General features: G+C 39.2%; 1 protein-coding gene across 6 annotated transcripts in view; it reads right to left on the bottom strand.

The window, feature by feature from the left end:
- Nucleotides 1-7,779: 7,779 nt before the first annotated feature.
- The window catches only part of PDE1A (phosphodiesterase 1A), a 243,374-nt gene continuing 239,677 nt past the window's right edge, over nucleotides 7,780-11,476 (bottom strand). For all 6 annotated transcript variants that reach the window (XM_047871055.1, XM_047871057.1, XM_047871056.1 and 3 more), the window contains one exon: nucleotides 7,780-10,340. The gene's annotated coding sequence lies outside the window, so the exon portion shown is untranslated. The remainder of the gene's footprint in view (nucleotides 10,341-11,476) is intronic.

Raw genomic sequence — 11,476 nt, 5'->3', positions numbered from 1 at the left:
TTGGGTATAAACTTTTTTTAAAGAACAAGGCATCGGGGCGCCTGGGTGGCTCAGTCGGTTAAGCGTCCGACTTCAGCCAGGTCACGATCTCGCGGTCCGTGAGTTCGAGCCCCGCGTCAGGCTCTGGGCTGATGGCTCAGAGCCTGGAGCCTGTTTCCGATTCTGTGTCTCCCTCTCTCTCTGCCCCTCCCCCATTCATGCTCTGTCTCTCTCTGTCCCAAAAATAAATAAAAACGTTGAAAAAAAAAAAAAAAAAAGAACAAGGCATCAATCTTTTTCAGTTGTTTCTTTTCTTTGATTTCTAATAAATTGAAAAGTCATTTCACAAATTACTATTTTTGTCATGACCTTTCCCTTTCTCTGTGCCCCACTGTCCCCAGGATTTAAAGAATTCTAATTTTTACTTACCATTCCCAAATTTGTTCTGCCCCCAAAGTAAAAATAATATAAACAAGCATAATTACCATAGAACTTAAATGCATAATTGTGGAATAAACTATAGATATTATGGCATTAAAAAAACCATACCCTACTTAATGAGGAACCAAAGAGAACCTTCTAACTGCTGCTCTCCTCAGGCTAACTGAGGAATCGATTTTATTGGTATTTCAAAATACCTTTTTTTGCTCAAGAGTAGTGATGGGGTTCAGGTCCCACTGCTGTAAAGTATGGCACCTTGGCATATTGAGTATTGTAAGCTGAAGGAGCTTGAGAAAAATGGCAGACGCAGGAAGGTCACCTTCCCTCTGTCCTTCTCCCTGAAACAGGCTATAAAACCCTCATGTGAGAGGTGCCTTATACCCAGAAGAAAGGAGCGCCCTTGTCTCTGAAGTCAAAGGGATTCAAAGAAGAATCTGAACAAGACTTGCTAAGTTTCCCCCGGTTTACTACCCTTACTACACTCTCCTTAACTTACCATGTTCTTCCAGCACACCATTCTTCCTCAGTCCTAGCACAACAATATTCAGGTCTGTTTCACTGGCTCTTCATTTCCTTATGAAGGCTCCCATGTCATGTAAAACTTGTATTAAATAATCTGTATGAGTTTTTCCTATTAGTCTGTCTTTGTTAGTTTAACTTTCAGACCTAGCCAGAAACCTTGTTCTACCCACAGGAGCAAAGATATAACATGGCTTTATATGAATCAAGGCCACAGAACAATAAGAACCTAAAAAAAAAAAAAAAAAAAAGCTCATAGATGGTTGGCCATCTCTTTAATAATTACAGGAGAATCTCTTTCTTCTTTATTTTTTAAAGAGACTGGCATTTGTCAAGGCATTGCAATAGATGAGCAAGTTTTCCCATTACATTTCCCCCGAAGCATAAATTCCGTGGATGTGTTTCTCTAATCATACTAATTACACTACCAGATGTTCTCATCTTTCCTCTGTTGCCTTAATGGGACATAGATTTCCTATTTTGAAATTGTCACTTATTTGTTATATTTGCGAGTGTTTAAAGTCTTTATTTGCTTTTGAGAACACTTAGTAGTCTAAAAATTAAAACTTGATCTGAAGACCAGTGATGCCTAAGATGGGAATTATACTATTAATTATACTTACTAACTATACTGTACTAGTACAATTATCCTGGACTCTCATAGGATAGCCAAGCTTGAGCTACCTATTTTCATGGTCAGTATAAACAGACTTTTCATGGGAAGCAGTTCAGTGGAACAAATATTAATTGGAACCAATTGATATCTAAAGGAGATTTTTAAGAACAATAATTCTTACAGTATGGGCAGAGAAGTATTAGAAATTAGACATTGTCACCATAAGCTCCCAAAAGCTGTTTTGGGGAAAATGTAATTGCCCAAATCAATAAATTTTTACTTAAGTCATAAATAAATCTGCATGCTTGTTTTCCTATTAATTTATTAATTTTTACAAACCTGTTCCTTTCATTGTGTAATGTGGAGTTAAAATATTTTCCATTGAGAAATATATATACGAATGTGTGTGAAGAATTTACACATGAGTGTATACATGTACATATGCACATGTATATATAAAAAATATGTATGCAAATGCATATATATATATAATTGCACTGATATAAAAAAGGAAACTTTTTTATTATAAATTTTTATTTTTAATTTGGAGACAGAGAAAGAGAGAGAGAAGGACAGAGAGAGAGAGAGAGGGAGAGAGAGAATCCCAAGCATGCTCTGTGTTGTTGCCCAATGCCCATGCCCAATGTGGGGCTCAAACCCACAGACCATGAGATCATGACCTGAACCAAAATCAAGAGTCAAACGCTCAGTGACTGAGACACCCAGGCATCCCAAAAGGAAACTGTTTGAAAGAGAAAATAAGTGTAACCCATTTGCTATTAAAGAACAGAGAATTAAAACCCTATTAAAGAAATACTTCCCTAAATTCTCACTTCCATATTATCTTTTGTTAAGGAAAGGCTAAGTGAGAATGGAGGGAGATGTCCAGAATAAACTAGATGAGAGGAAGAAAGCGAGGACAGAAGGCGAAGAGCTGGCGGTAGCCAGGCGGGAGGTGGGAAGAGAAAGGCAGCCAGGGGCTGAGCTAGAGGCAGGGCCAGCTCCTTCTTCCTCAAGGTCCCTGGCCACACAACTTGCTTTTAGTAGGTTCCTGCCCAGGCTGCCAAGTCATCTCCATCTGAATGTGTCTTTGGCACCAGGGCTATTTCTAGCAGCCCTTTTCTCTGTGGTGGGTTTAAAGATTATGGTTTCAATGTTGACCCACTTGGCTTCTAGATTGCATCTGATTTACCACATTTAGTGGACGTGTCTGTTTATGGGCAATTTCCTCATTATGAAAGGCCCTCTCCTTTTTTTTGTTTCCTTCAAAGAAAGACCTTTTTGTTTTGCTAATGAAGGTTCTCTGAGATCTGTGGAGAGTGCAGGGGTGTGTGTACCCGTAGTTCTTTTTTAAGAAACTGCTATTGTTGCTCCTAAGTGCACCTGGATGTCTAATAATGTGTTTTATTTAACAAGCCATTTAGGGAGTCTAAAGGTTATTGTTATTTTAATCTTTATGCTGATATTTTTCTTAATATTTGCATTAAAAAATTTCCCCTAGAATTAAACGTCTACATGACCTATATCAACATACACATCAATATAAGCATCTGTCCATAGATGTATACACTAATATTTCAATCTATATCTCCATCTATCTCTATCTATAGCACAGATATTTTGCCTTGCCTGTCCTCCATAAAGGACATTAAACACTGTGGTTAATGATAATGCATCCTCTACTATAGAATGGCCAGCCTACTCTTTACATGGAGAAATGTCCCCATCATGTGGACTCTTAGGATATTGCTACTGAAGTTAAAACCATGCTGTTTTCTTGCAACTATAATCATGAATTAATTTTTTTTTTAAAAAGGAGGACGATTCCTTTAAAGGGGAACCTTGGTAGATTCTTATTTTTATAGCTCATACTATTTCAGTATAGGAAAAATCTGTGTCAATATTCCCAGCATCTTACATGGGCCATTTCATTTCATCATTCCCATGATGGTATAAGATAGGTACTCTTACATCTCCATTTCATAGATAAGAAAATTGAGGCTTGTCTAAGATCACAGAGACCATGGCAAAGTCTGAAACTGAATTGAGGGTCAAATTCAGTCCTTGGATGAGATATTTCTTGCCTCAGATCCTTCACATAAAATCCAACAAGAAGTAATGTAAATGGATTAATATAAAAATAATAACATTAATTTATGTTAATGAGGGCCAACAGGATGTCAGGTACTGTCCAGATCCTTTAAATATTATTCTTTATTATCTTGCCATTTGACTTTGCCAAAGTCTTCATGGTGAGAGGTTAGGAAATGTTAAGGTCAACAGCTACCAGCCGCCAAAGACATACTGTGACTTGAGGTCATTCCTGCTTCAAACTTGCATGGTTGCCACTGTTAATCATCAAGGCTATTTGAAATCACCTAGGAAATGTGAGCTTTGGTAAGATTTTGTAAGATTAGCAAATCTGGTAAGATTAGCTACAATTAATATACCTCTGCACCAGCAGACCCATCTCCCCAAGGGTAATAGGAGACAGATGGGGAGATCCTAATGTTTCTGTCATATAATTCAGGTTTGCTTTTAGTAGCTATTAAGTATTAATTAAGAATTAATGCACTCCCCTTGTGCCTGCTCTGAGAAAAAACACAAATGGCTTTTTAGAATTATGTCGATCTAAAGTGCTTGACGAGTGAGTCTCATTTTGATTGAATTAACTAGAGATGTTATCTGAAAAGGATTAATTCGATCACATATCAAACACATAAGACGAACAAATACAAACTTTTCCTTCCTGCCTTCATTCATTATATTTACTTATTCCGCAAATGGTTACCGGACACCTACCGCGTGTTAGGTTCAGGCCATCCTGACCTTAAAATCTGACAGCAGCTGTATGACTAGAGGAGCTCCGGGATTCAGGCAGGGAGGGGTGGAAGTTCCGAGTTCACCTGGAGGAGGGCCTAAGGCTCCTGACCAGGGAAATGAGAAAAGGCTCTCTGGGAGAGCTGGCAAATGTGCAGACCCGTGGAGGAAGCGAGCACGGCGACGGGGAAAGATGGCGAAGATCCTTGCAGAGGCGGCACCCCATGCAAAGGCAGACCAGAAATCCAGGAACAGAGCGAATGGTGAAGTGAACCAGACAGCCCAGGGTTCGACTGCGTGGGGCTCTGAGTGTTAGGGTAAGGAGTTTAAGGTTTACCTGTAAACCAGTGTTTCTCAGAGTGAGCTCTCCGTCCTGCAGCACTGGCATCACCCGGGGCCCCCAGGTCACACCTACCGACTCCGCATCCCTGGGGCGTGGCCTTGGCAACCAGTAGTTCAGTAGCCCCACAGGGTGACGCTGCCACAGCGGGTGGAGAATCGGTGCGGTGCAAGCCCTCCCAGACTCCCGCGTGTGCCGTGAAGGGGCAACGCTGATCTCCCCAGACCTCCTAAGGGAGGCAACCCCCCCCCCCCCAGGGAAGCTGCAGTCCCTGGGAGTGACTGCTGCCGGCACAAGCATCCTCATTCTTCTACTCTAGGGTCCTGAGCAACTTGGATCTGGGGGGGTGGGGGGGTGGGGGGGGTGGGGAAGCCCTGTGGAAAGCCGGGACAGGCCTGTGGGCCAAAAAGGCCTCGTGGCCTGTTTTTGTCTGACGCCCCACCCCACAAGCTGAGAATCACTTTTACATTTTTAAAGGGTTACAAAAGAAAGGAAGGAAAAGGAGGAAGAAGAAAAAATGTTGAGGAAAGAAGAGAAGGAGGAGAAACACTGTAATGGAATGTGGCCTCCAAAGCTGAAGTGTTCCCTGTCTCATCCTCTGCAGAAAAAGTTTGCTGACGACTGGTGTAGACGAGGAGAAACTGTTTTTGCAGAGAAGCAATAGGTCCAATGAACTAAGGAACAGAAAAGAAAGAGAAAAGAACTGAAGGCAGAGAAGCCAAATATGGAGCACAAGGAAGACAGTCAAGGTGTAAACAATGCAATGCTCTTTGAAGAGAAAGACGTGGGGCTACAGCGTTTACACAAGTAGATTGTTTTACGGCAGTTGGCCCAAGCACCATGCTGTAGTGAGTTCTCAACAACGAAGGAACTCCCAGTCTGTCCAGTTCAGCCGTCTCTCAGGGGTTGGTTTGGTGTCATTTTTGAGAGTAGTGACACGATGAAAGCATGAACTCTGGAGCCTCTTGTCTAGAGTGGAGAAAAACCACCTCATGTTTGAACGCTCTGTGGGCATTTAGATTCATCTTCCTAAAATTTAGTTATTGTCATAAACAATGACATGTACAGGAATCACCCAGGTATCTTCTTAAATGCCAATTCCAGTTTAGTAGGTCTGGATGGGGCCAGAGAGTGTTTACTTCTAAGAAGTTCCCAGGTGGGCAGTGGGGGCCACACTTTAAGTAGCAAAGGTCTGTCTGAACACCAGTAGGTTATTTGAAGAACACGCTTTTCAGGCCACTTATTAAGCATGCAAAATAATTCTGTCCACAGAAATCAAAGGCACCTTCTGTGCTATAATATATGATTCAACTGTTCTCCAAAGCACACCACTCTCGATGTTGGTCACTTGGAATTCTGCTCACTCCAAGTGGTAGGTTTTAAAGACAAGTACCTGGATATAGAATGAAAGGGAGAATGGAATAAAGGGGAGAAAAGACAGGCAATGGATATGGTGGGTGAAGTGAACAGTAGCAGTCTAGCTTCATGGTTTGGGGACTCACACTCCCTTCGACTTCAAATCTGGACTCTTTCCCTGATCAGCTGTGTGATCTCACACAAATTATTTCACCCTCTGTCATGACTCCTCACCCACAGCTGGGGATAACAATTTCTTAAAGAATACTTATGGGAGTAAAAGAGACAATGTCAGAAAATAATGTAATGCCACAGTGAGACTATAATAAACACTAAATAATTGTAATGTTTAATTATCAGAGATAAAAAATATATATCAGCTTCAGATTCAAAGGAAGCTCTCCAAACATTACAAGAGTTAAGCAAATAGCCTAGAAATTTATTAATGTTACTAAAGGATAAATGGCTCCTAAAGGAGTTTTAAATATACAGTGTTGGTCCATATATATAGGACTTGTATCTTAAATATTTGGGATTCTCTCCGAAGTAATAACATGTATATAACGTGGGACATTATTAGCTGTTTCTTTTTTACTCTAAACTATATATTGTCTTTATTGCTCAAGTCTTGTACTAAATGGTAGATAAGCTTTGTAATATTTAGAAAAGCAATTAGAGGACCAGAGGCTTCATACAGCTTCCAAAGAAGATATGTATTTTATATCCACATTGTATTTCAGAACTAAAATATGGCCTTTAAGAGCTTTTTGCTATGACATGGAAATTTACCAGGGAATCATATTTAAAATAAAAGTTCAGTCAAATGTCATATATCTGATGACTAGATACGTTTTTATGTTTTAATTGAGTGATTTGGCACTGTGGAGCCAGAGTCTCAGAGGTGACACGGATTGTACCAATTACTCTTAATTCATTTAGTTGACACTCTCTAGGTCTGCACCTTAGATGTTCTTTGCTTTTTTATTACTCTCAACTGTTACCTTATCCACATGGTTCTTCTTCACACAGCTTTCCTTTCCACTGTGCTTCTGCTCCGCCCCACAGAGATGTAGTAGAAAGAAAAAGGGGTTGTTGGTGACAGAGAGACCTAGAAGCAAATCCAGTCTGGAGTCCACCACTTGGGACCTGCATGGCCTAAATGAGGCTGTTTCTCTGAAAATTGATTTCCCTACTCAGGTCAATACACACTTTGCTGGATTATTGAGAATTAGAGATAATATGTGTTAAGTGTTTACACAGAGGCTGCTCATAGAAAATAGGCAATGAACATGAGCTTTGCTATTATTTGTTAAGTATCAACTCATGTGCAAGCTGTTCTAAGTCTTCCTAGAAGCCCTGAAGATGGATGCAATTTTTACCCTCCTTAATATCCACAGGTGCATTTTACTTGCACCTGGTTACTTTTCTATGTGGCATTTTGGTTATTTATGTGTATGAATTATCTCTGCTATAAGATATGAAGTTTATAGAGAAAAGATTCAGGGTTCCAGATTCCTATATGCAACACGCATCTAGCCAGGAGCTTGCAAATAATAAATGTTCAATGAATTATTCTATTAAAGAAAGAGCAAAAATCATTTTCTGACAGAACTCATACCAAAACTCACATCTATCCGGTATTCCTGATTTCTCCAACTTTTCAATGCCCCACCAAATTGAATTATATCAGACACCAAATGTTTCACAATATTTTCCCTCAAGTATGATTTATTTAACAATCATATGTAATAGGAAATACAGAGAACTACAGTAGAATAAAAACACAAGAATTGTAGCTTGTCAAGTTAAAAATTAAAACAGCTACTGGTTAAATAAAAAGGCGCATGAAATTGTTGAATATATGTTGTGGAGCTGAGGATAAAAATGCAAAGCAGGACATTCAAGATGCAGCGGCCTGACTCATTGACCCTCTCACCCATCCCTGGTGTTTGCAGGGGGATGGGCACTAGTAACCTCCACGCCCACTCCCTCTAGTCAGCACTAGTTAGTAGCCCTCTTGGAAGAAAAGAAAGAACAAGGGAAGCGAACAGGGGAGGGGAAGGAGGGAATGGAGAAAGGAGGGGAGATTAGAAAAGGAAAAAGCGTATCAACAGCGTGACAATTCTTCTGAAGTGGAGCGTGTTTTCTCCACTCCCTCTGGAAATTCAGTCACAGTGCTTTATAAGTTAAATAACCTGGGAAATTAGGTGAAAGCCCATATACAGACACTGATGAATTCATTATATTTCTCAATTTTTGTTTTCGTAACAAAGCCTATAGATCTTAAAGTATCAATAGGAACAAAATAGACAAGTTTCCTATGACAATTGAGAAGCGATGTTTCAATTTACTTCTCCCTGGAGAGATTCTCTAGCTTTCCCGAAAGACAACTGGCTCAAATAAGAACAAAAGTAATTACACTTCCCAGACAGTCAGATTCTATTTTAAATGCAGAATATTTTCTAGCTGGTAAATAGCTACTTTTAAAAAGACTTTGAAAGCAGTAGTTATAATGTCTTCATAAATAGAAATAAAAAGTCCATTTTTTTAAAAGACAAAAAGTCACCATGATGTACATATCTATAAATTTCCCCCAACATATCATCATAGATCAATTTGTACTGCTTACATTTAAAATATCAATTGCATTATAATGTCTATGATACAATTCAGTTATTTAGCTCAGTTCTACACAAGATTCAGGTGAAACAAAAATTAAGGACCTTATTCACAGAACATTTAAAAGCATTTTATGCACAGTTTATGCATAAATATATCTTAAATTAGAATGATGCATACCTAATATGCATATAGAATATGGCTTACACATTAAAGGAGATCTAAGTTGTGGGTTATAAAATCCCACCACTCAGACTTAAAAGCTTCTGATTCTATCAATTTCTAAAATATTGCTTAGCATCATGGAACCCAGGAAAAAAGCAGGTGCAACAGAAAACTCATTGGATGGATGGACCCTCCTTCACTTTATTCTTTAATTGATGGCTACTCTTGTTTTTTTCCATTCAGTTTCTACCTTTCACAAAGACAGATTCATCGCAGGATCATCGACGTGTTCACACAGTGAAAAGTTACAACACCTAATTGTGCTTGACTTTTCTTGTCAGCTAATAACAAATAAAAGTAGTTCTTCAGTTTGGAGCAAAGGAAGGGCTCTGCACATGCTCAGGCAAAACATGACAAGGAAGCAGAGTCTCCAAGAATTGCAGTTCGTTTCTGTGTAGGAAAATTATAAAGTCACACCCAATACTATTATCTTATTATCTGTACAGAAAAGTGTGGGCTTCCATCTTCATAGATATTTTTGAGTACAGACACACACACACACACACACACACTTCTTGTCACTTATCCCTTGGCCTGTAATATATTTTGTCGTGTCCTAATGGGATCAACACCCCAGAAGGCAAATTCCATTCTGAGCACTAACATCTGTCTCCAAAAATGGCTGGAGGTTCTTGTTATCCCAGAGCGTAGGTAATGTGTGACTTGCATTGTGATGACGCCCGTGTGGGTGACGTATCAGTGCTCTGAAACCACAGAGATGGAGGCAAGTTGGTCCACTGCTTCCAGGGACAGGTTTCACTGCAGTTTCCCAGCTTGACAGTTACCATGAAGTGGTCATTAGGTCGTGGGACCAGGGTAAAGCTCCAGTGTCATCATGGGACTTCAACCACAGCTTCTGAACAGCTCCACCCCTCATGCTGTTCCCATGTATTTAAAAGTGGGACAATCTAGCCTGCTCTTCAGAGCTACAAAAAAATCTTTGCCCATAATTTTGTTTTGCTTTCCTTTTACTTAAAAACCTTGAAATATTTGTAATTACACAACTCTGCATAAAACAATACATGAAAGTTAATTTTAAAAATGCCTCATCTTTTGCACATGTATCACAGTCACCTATACTATTACCGGTTCAAAGTGATGACAATTTTAAACTATCCAACTTTTGTCTTAAAAATTTCCTTAACTTGATTGAAAAAGCTGGATGAAAACAACCAACACATTTCCTCCAAGACTGTCTTTTGGAGGAAAGACAATGGCAGAAGCACTGACCAAGAAAAATGGCAACTTTGAATGTGTTTGGCCAGAGTTACTAGCTCAGAATTTATGTTCTTCTTATTAGTTCCTTACATAGGAGTCCATTAAAATGGCCTGATCCACGTGTGTGTTGAAAAGGAGAACATCGCTTTGTGGAAAGTTGAGGATTTAGGATGTTTTTGTCCCGTTCTCATTATCCTGAAATAAAATCTAAATGAAAATGAAGATCATGTTTTAGTCATATACATGCATCAATTACTGTGTGGTAATATCACATTGGGCTTCATATACCTTGTCAGAAATAAAGGATTTATCAGTATATAATAGATACTTGTTTTATACCCATTGGAATTCCTGTTACTTTGTGTGTGTGTGTGTGTGTGTGTGTGTGTGTGTGTATGTTTTATTTCTTTAATTCCAGCAAAAATTTGGATTCCTTGGGTCAGAAGTCACAAACTCAAGTAGCTAAAAACAAGCCTGGAAGGCACTATAAGTGAGGTAAGTGGGCCTGTGTGAATGTGAAACCAGTAGAGTCACAAGGACTCTGGTGAACTAATGAGCGTAAGTCCTGCTTAAAGATATTCAAAAAGATATTTCAAATCAGTGTGGAAGTCAAACAAAGCAAATGCAAAACTAAATCTAGACCACAACACATTAGGTTTTGACCTCTTCTTGGACAGTACACGCAACATTAAAGGGCAGTTCCCTCTTGGTAGGAAGAGGGAACACTTCCCTCCCAATGAGTACCAAATCTGATATTGGTTTGCTTTTGAAGTGCCAGAAACCTCTGATATATCCTTCAAAGAAGACCATATAATAAATTATATGTCCGCACCTTTTAAAATCTTTTGAAATAATAAAGCAGCACTGCATTGTACATCCAATTCCAATCTCATTCACTTGAATTAACAAAATCATTTTCAAAAAGTAAGCAAAACAAAATAGTTTTGTGGATAGAAATTTCTTAGAAATAGTGGTGAAGTTATACAACAGTGTTACAAGTAGATTTCAAAGGTTGATTTCTTGCTCTAAGTGTAGTGTTGCACATTGATTTATGGGGTTTCATCATGGTGCACGTTGAATTAGACGTGTTTCCTGGGAAAGTATCTCATACCGGGGCCCACACACTGAGAATGCAGCAGGCAATGGCTCTCAGAGATATAGCCAGGCTTCCATAAGATCTAAATTTTCCATGATGGCTGCCAGTGAAAGAGTAGCTATAGGTCACAAAGAAGGTGTGGTTAATATGCAAACTAGGAGCCTGTAGGCAAAATCTGACCTTCACACATATTTATTTTGGTTTACATAGTGTTTCAAAAAGTTTTTGAGTCAACATTAAAAATGGA

The sequence above is a fragment of the Prionailurus viverrinus genome, chromosome C1, assembly GCF_022837055.1.
Source record: "Prionailurus viverrinus isolate Anna chromosome C1, UM_Priviv_1.0, whole genome shotgun sequence".
Taxonomy (NCBI): Eukaryota; Metazoa; Chordata; class Mammalia; order Carnivora; family Felidae; genus Prionailurus; species Prionailurus viverrinus.
Note: the sequence above shows the minus strand (reverse complement) of the source record. Positions and strands in the feature narration are given on the sequence as shown.